The 8,187-nt window shown below is 45.1% G+C and overlaps 1 pseudogene; it reads left to right on the top strand.

Moving 5' to 3' along the window:
• The first annotated feature begins 1,749 nt into the window (after window positions 1–1,749).
• Window positions 1,750–2,575, top strand: LOC149326660 (uncharacterized; annotated as a pseudogene).
• Window positions 2,576–8,187: the final 5,612 nt, after the last annotated feature.

Below are 8,187 nucleotides of genomic sequence, written 5' to 3'. Positions count from 1 at the left end.
TTTAGATTTGTTGATGATTTCATTGTGTTCGTGCATTGTGACAAAGGATCTTTTTCGGCTAGTGTACATAAGCATCTAACGACGTTTGCGGAGTGCCTAGCACCATTAGAATTGACGCACGAGTTACTGGAAGATAATTTTATCAGGTTTTTAGATATAGGGCTTCATTTTTCAAGTGAACATGTATGTTGGGCCTTCGAGCCCAGAGGCAACAAGCCCCTGCTTCCCTTTAGCTCGGCACACTCCAAAGCCGTAAAACGAGGCATTGTGAAATCGTGCCTTTCCAACGCTCTGAGCAAGTCCTGCCTGCATTTGGTAGGACGCAGCTTTGACATCCAGTTGCAGCGCCTTTCGAGCGCAGGCTGCCAGCCGGCCTTGCTGGCATCAACTGCCGAGAACCTGCTGAAGAAACCAGCCAGCATACCCGATGAAATTGACCGGAAGAAAGTGGAGGTTATTCCGTACATTCACGGAATCTCGCATAATATTAAGAAGATCGGTGCTAGGGCTGGCGTTAGAGTGGTTTTTAACGCTCCAGAAAAACTCTCCAGGATTTGCAAGAGAGTGAATGCGGAGGATGCGGCCGTCGCTTGTTCGAAGCGGCACCAGCAGCGATTCGTGGCCTGCAAAAAGAGCGTTGTGTACTCGATACCGCTTGCCTGTGGTAAGCAGTACATTGGCCAAACTTTGAGGTGCCTTAATGAAAGGCTGAGGGAGCACGCAAGAGATGTCAAGAACAAGTCAGGTAGCAAAATGATTAACCATATTCGGAATAGTCGCAACTGCACTCCCGCGCTCGAAAAAACGTCAGTACTGCACCGGTGTAAGACAAAACTTGGAAGAGAGATAATTGAGGCTAATGAGATAGGAAAATCGGGTAACTTGTGTGTGAGCAATCCTTCAATTTTGCTTTCAAAAAAAGAAATCAGTTATCTTGCGCAGAATTAGAGCTCGAAGCATGCATTCACTCGTGCGATGATGGGATCTGTGCTGATCTGATATGTATATATGTATGCGAAGTTTCTTCATTCCCTCTTCTTGTTTGATACGAGCAGTTGCTGTAATTAAGGAAATGTTCCGTCAATAAACACCTGAGTTGTTAGTAAGCGCTTGTCCTGTCTACCTCGTTTTCTTTTGTGTCGTGTCTTTTGCGCAAAAAACCCTGAATGCTTAGGCACCAACTAGCCTGCAAAAACATACTCGCAAGTTATATTCGCTTAGCATAATCTGTTTGTGATCAGACCACAGTACCTTATCGATGGAAGTCAATTTCAATTTTCCCTCAGTATCCCTTCAAAGCTTTCAGTACTTCTGCAAGTTGCTACAGGAGTACGATGCAGCCCACAGTTATACAGCCAGAACACTCAGTTTATTTCCCTGTAGTATCATGTGTCTCTGTTAGCTCATACCACCGTGCTAAATACTGTGTCTCACTTGCCTCCACACCTTTGGTTGTGAAGGAGAGAAGGAGCTCAGAATCTCGTGGATGGCTGCTTGGCCTGTGGCTGCAGATGCAAGATTGCCGAAACATCTGAAAAAGGACAGGTGGAGCCATCGGCTGTTCATGACCATGTGTATGCAACCACTCGCAAGCAGGCCCCAGACACTGCAGACAGTGGTCACCAGACTATAATCAGTGCATACTCAACTCTTGCGCCAAGTCACTCCCGCTTCTTTACAGGTCTGTCAAAAGTAGCATTCGACGAACTGGTTCGGACTCTTTGCACTAAAGTGAAGAGCCCTTTCACTATGCCCTTTGAGGACCAAATCCTACTTACACTGATGCGGCAGAGTCTTGGCCTATTGCTTAATGACCTCGGTTTACGTTTTGGTACATCGAAGGCAGCCACTAGCAGGATTTTCTGCTTCACTGTAACAGAACTTGTAAAGTTTGCCAGAGAGTTCTTAGTGTTCTAGCTGCCAAGAGCAGCAAGCCGGAGGACACCGAGGAGGTCTTTGAGGAGAATTACTCCGCAACTTGCATTGTGGACTGTTTCCAAATTTCATTGACAGACGTGGCCAGCTGAACCGAAGAAATGTAACTTACAGTTCTTACAAATCGCACTATACGGCCAAAAGTCTACATATAATTGCGCCAAGTGGGTATATTATGTTTATGTCAAAACCGTATGGTGGTAGTGCAAGCGATCTGTTCATCACTTTCGACAGTGGTTTTTTACACCATCTGACCCAAGGCGATGAAGTCCTCGCTGAGCGTAGGTATAACATAGGTGACCTGTTCACATCATGTGTCAAAGTTCCACTCCCAAGCTTTGCCAAAGGCCGGCCGCAGGTCTGTCGTTCAGAAGTAGTAGCTTCGCGTCGCGTGGCAAGACTTGGGATTCATGTTGAGCGATCAATTAGGCGTCTTAAATTCTTCAGGATTTTGAAGCAATTCCCTGCTAGTATATTCTCAAAGAAATCCCTAGCAAATGATGTACTTGTTGCCATCGTTGGGCTCTGCAACCTGCAACCGAATTTGATTAGAGATCATGATGATGTATCAGAACCTGGTGTTCAGTCACAGTCGCATCCATGCACGCAGCTAGAAGTGGTAGGCAGCACATCTGAATGAGGCATAAGAATTTATGTGGAGTAGCCACATCTTATAGTAATCTCTTGTTTTTATGCCCCTCCCATGTTCTCTGTTCAATGATTAACGTAACTATGCTCACTGCAAGAGAAAGGCTCCTCAAACTTGCATTCAGTCAAATCTTGTGGGCCAGCTGTAGCCACGTTACCCCTGCAAACTTGCCACTTTTAATTGCCCATCTGACTCTGCCACCCTTGATGCCATTGGTTATCAGGTCTCTAATTACATGCGCTGCTGATGGCAATTTCTCGGTTTCAACTAGGATATCATTAACTTGCGCTTGTTCCCTGAACCAACCCATCGTTTCTTGTCTCTATCTATAGCTTGCATTGCTCTCAATTTAATTTTGAGCATTTTCATTAGCTTCAGAGTTTCTGCCCCATAGGTCAATACTTCGATGGTACCACTCTTATGTAATTAATTCTTCAAGCATGGTGGCCTAGTGGCAGGCTGCGGTTGAGGACCTAAAATATCTGTTAAAACATGCTATTCACATATTTTTCTAGCTGTTTAACTGATGGCTCAGAGCTATCTTTGCCGCCTTTGTTGATACCATATGGGAGACGTCTTACTTTGTCGTTCTTTGAAAGTTTATTGCCTGTACTCCCTGCGTTTACTTTTGGGATTATGAGAAATGTTCAGTATCAGGTCAGGGTACGAGCCTGTTGGTTTCTGTTTTATGCCTGTATTTGTTTTCGTGTATGTTCAGAGACGTATTTGATAATTCTGATGTTGCATGCACAAATAAACTGGGTCAAATGTTCTTGATGACAAGACGATTAGTTGAATCTTGTAAGTTTATTGAAATGAAAACCTGTTCAGTACTTGCTGTCAACAATTGCTGGCAGCAGGTGTCAAAAATAAAATCTTCAAGGTGTGCCACTTGCTTGCTTCAGAACTGCTTCTCATAGGGCACCTCGATGACATACGCCTCGTTGGGTGCCCAGATCACAAAGTCGCTCTGACTTCTTTCGCAGCAAAACAGCTGCAACTGTATTTGCAGGTAATATCTGCTCTTCCCGGCCTTTCTTAGTGTGAGTTTGTTGTCCTTCTAAACGGGGCATCAAGGCTGCCATGCTTTAGTACGCTCCGTGGTGTCGGGTACTTTATTTTCAGCATTGTGTACGAGTCTGAAATAATGCCATCAGGGCTGGCACCAAGCCATGATGGTGCGCTGATACATTGACACTGATACATTGAAAACTGATACTTTTGCATGATAATGAAATAGCATTTTTGGAAAACTGATTGATTTCCACAAGATGACCAGTAGGACTGTACATAGGCTTCAGTTTTTCAATAAACTATCAGTTTTAAGTGCAGCGCTCATCCTGTCGTGTGTGCTCTCTCTTGTCCCCGTTTCGTTCGTGCTGCGACAGATTTTTGTATTATGTATCAACACCAACTAGCCCAAACTTCAGTACTTCCTTTTTGTTAGCCTCGACGTTTCGGGCCCATAGGTGAGTACCGGTAAGATACAACTGTTGTATACTTTTCTCTTGAAGGCTATTGGTAAACTGCCATTCATGATCTGAGAGGTGCGCTCCACCCCATTCTTATTCTTCTAGGTATTTCCTTCTCATGATGCGGATGAGCGGTCACTACCTGCCATAAAAAAAAAAAAAAAATGCTCTTATTACTTCCAGCACCTCGCCACCAACTGCTAACTGCTGTACCCTTGCTAGACTGCTGAATATGGTTTTCTGCATGTTAATTTTTAGCCTCACCGCTCCGGTCTGCCTGTCTAACTGATTGATCATGCTTTGCAGTTCACGTCCTGAGCGACTTAGCAAGGCAATTTCATCAGTGAATCGCAGATTACTTAGGCATTCTCCACTAACTCTTATCCCCAACTGTTCCCATTGCAGGCCCCGGAATACCTCCTGTAAACAGGCAGTGAATAACATAGGCGAGATCGTGTCTCCTGCCTGACACCCTCCTTATTGGAATTTTATTCCTCACTTTATGGATAACTATGGTAGTTGTGCAATGGTTATATATATCTTCCAATATTCCACATACCACTCTCCTAAACCCTGATTCCGCTTTACCAGCATTACTGCTGAGGTTTCTACTGAGTCGAATGCTTTCTCATAATCAATGAACGCTATATATAGGGGCTGGTTATATTCTGCGCGCTTCTCTATCAGCAGATTGATTGGGTGAATATGGTCTATTGTCGAAGTAGAAGTTTGGGCGAATTGGTGGGTACTCATTCTAAAACAGCGCAGACAAGACAAGGACGGCGGAAAGAAACGTACAACACCGCTCGTGTTGTAGGTTTTTTCCCGCCGTCCTTGTCTTGTCTGCGCTGTTTCAGAATGAGTCTATTGTCGAGTATCTTTACGATAGCCTGCCTGAACATTCGGTTGATTGAAGTCTAAGGTTGTCCTGACCCTATTAGCGATTACTTTACTAAAGACCTTGTAGGCAACAGACAAATCTGTATTTATTTAAAGTCCTTGACGTCTCCTTTCTTATCAATTAAGATAATGTTAGCGTTTTTTCAAGGTGTAGGTACGCTTGAGGTCACAAGGCATTGCGTACAGAGGGTGGCTAGTTTTTCTAGCACAATCTCCGCTTTGTCCTTCAACAAATCAGCTGTTATCTGATCCTCCCCAGCCGCTTTCCCCCTTTGCATTGCTCCTAAGGCTTTCTTTAATTCCTTTTTTGTTACTGCTGGGATGTCCGATTGGTGTGCTCTACTGCCTCTCCCAGTAACATTCTGATTACAATCGCTACTGTATAGATTCGTGGAAAACTCTTCGCCTACGGCAACTATCTTATACATATTGCTAATGACATTGCCATAATTGTCTCTTATCTTATAGGAGGAGGAGGCGGTAGAAGAGGAAAGGCAGGGAGATTAGCCTGAATAATACATCTGGTTTTTACCTATGCCTAGTTTTCCCTTCACTTCTTTTAGTCTACCTCCGCTCTTTAGAGCATGCTTGATTTTCTCCAAGTTAAACTTCCTGGCGTCGGCTACCTTGCGCTTAATTATTAAATTCGACAGTCTAACTAGTTCTATTCTGTCTCTGGAGTCAGACGTCCTCATACTTTGTCGTTTCTTAATCAGATCTTTAGTCTCCTGAGGTAGCTTCCCGGTATCCTGTCGAACTATCCTACCGTCAACTTCTACTGCTCACTCCGTAATGATAGCTGTGAGATCGTTCATTGTTTCAACATTACGGTCGTCTTCTTCATTTAGAGCGGAAAATCTGTTCTGCGGTAAAATACTGAATTCCTCTACTTTTCCTTTTAATGGTAACTCGTTAACAAACTTCCGGTTTACTAATTTCCTCAATTCCCTTTTTAAATTTAAGCTAATACGAGACATTACCATTCTGTGGTCGCTACAACGGACCTTTCCGAGGACCTCCACATGTTCTTCAATGCCAGGGTGAGCGCACAGTATGAAGTCTATTTCATTTTAGAGCGCAGCTCTTTGGCGTCCGTTCCTGGGTTTCGCGTCGTCGTCGGCCTCGTAACCAGCTCCGCCCCCAATGTCACGCTTTTCAATTGGTCGAAATGCTCGTGACGTCACAGTGCGCGAATTTCAAATGGGGCCAATTGTACTTTGGCTAGTAACCATGCAACCAATCAAAGGGGTCGTATAGTGATGCTGCAACTAAGTTGGACTGAGTTTAGTTAATTGCTTAAATAGTGAATTAGCATAATTAATATAGAGGATAATGAAGAGGTCAGAAGAAAAGAAAAGAAAGACGCGCGCCGCAGCGACAACAGCGTCCGCGGAAGGAGACGCTGCTGAAAAAAAACAGATAAGTACGAAGCCGCGTTTCCCTCCACCACCACGCACTTCCCCACTCAGTTGTTGTTGTTGTTGTGACTGAGAGAAGGATGAGGAGGAAATTGCACGGGCCTGCTACTGGCTCGAGCCAAGCCACCACCGCTGCCACGTGCAGATAGAGGAGAGTTAAAAGATCAGAGGAAAGAGAAAAAGGAAAGACGTTGCTCGTTTCTTATACGTTGTGTCGAACATCCTAGACAGTTCCAACAATTGACAGGTTAATGACAGAACACGATGGATAGAAATACAATAATATAAATATGAAATAGCCTAATTAACCTTTCTAGTTAGACCCCATAAATCAATAAAACCGAGAACGAAATTGGTCGAGTTGGGGAATCGAACCAGGGTATCCGGAGTGCGATACGAGCACGCTAGCCACTCCGTAATGCCAGCTGAATGGTTTGGAATGAACAAAGGCGCGTCTAGCTAATACGGCGTCTTCGTTCACTCCCATCTTCCCCCTTTCCCTTACGGCGAGGTGCAGGTGTCCACCCAGATATGCGAGAGAGATACATTTCCTTTCCTCAAAAAATAAATTTACCGTCCACCAAGGCGTACAGCCGAATTGGCGATGGCGTTCTGTGGACTCCCTGGCAGCGTTGCAAGACGCTGTCGCGTTCCACTCTTACAGGCGAAGCTTAACATGTTAACCACACATCAGTAACACACGCAGACAGCCAATGGAAGCGTCATTCGCTGGCAGCACTTGATTCATCATTCACAACCACATTCTTAACGTACGCTCCCTTGCCGCACATGCCAAGGACGTACACCACGATCACATTCTGCGCCATTCCTCTGTACTTTGCTTTGCTGAAACCTGGATGGATCCCGAAGAGCCTCTCGAAATCATAGATTTCCTATACTGCTGTGGTGCTCGCAGAGACCGCAACAGAGCGGCGGGAGTCGCTATCTACTTGCGCACAGGTCTCTCTGCAATACCAGTCGAAATGTTTGGCACGTCACATGAAGTTGACGAACTGTGCGCCGCAAAGTTGCCCAACGGCTTGCTGGTAGTAGCTGCCTACTTCGCCCCTACCGCACTCACGAAAGACGTCGTGCACTTCCTGCAACTCGCATTAACCGTCCATCGATCCACACCGATGTTAGTAGTGGGGGACTTTAATGTTGACATAAAGACAAACAGCAATTTCCTAACACTTATGCGGGAGAACATCCCGTTCCTCTCGCTCGTAACGCGTCCCACGGCTGTGACAACCTCGCGAGGCATTTGTATAGATCTCGTCTTTGAGAATCAAGCATTGGTGTACCAAGTCGAACATATATCAGTCTATTTCTCCGACCACAAAGCTTCCTTCATGACTGTCAAGAACTGTTAGTGGAGTCTTTGTTAAAGGAATACGTGTGAAAAAAAAAAAATTCTGTGATAGCGCATGCGTGTGTTGCTCGATTTCTTTGCCTCAATCTATCGAAAAGGTGAAACAGCTTATTTGCTGCGCTCAAATTTCGCATTAGGAAGTAACGTAATCGTCGGTAATTTTTTTAGTCTCACCATTGGGGCTCTTCCACGTCCCCTTCCTGTTGGCTCGTTTGCGGAAGAAGGTATTCATGATCCGTAAATTATTTCTATCTGCGAACTCTACTAATAACTCTCCCCTGCTATTCGTAGAACCTATGCCATAGTCACCACCTGCCTGGTCTCCACCTTGCTTCTTGCCTACTTTCGCATTGAAGTCCGCGCTGTAAAGCGTCTATACGCCGGCCGTGCTGATGATGTGCCCGAGGCGGCGAAGCGGCACTTCTCATTGTTCCGGCTAAC

The sequence above is a fragment of the Amblyomma mixtum genome, chromosome 10 (genome assembly GCF_055824585.1).
Source record: "Amblyomma mixtum isolate Tamu chromosome 10, ASM5582458v1, whole genome shotgun sequence".
NCBI classification, from domain to species: domain Eukaryota; kingdom Metazoa; phylum Arthropoda; class Arachnida; order Ixodida; family Ixodidae; genus Amblyomma; species Amblyomma mixtum.
This window is presented reverse-complemented; position numbering and strand designations above follow the sequence as displayed.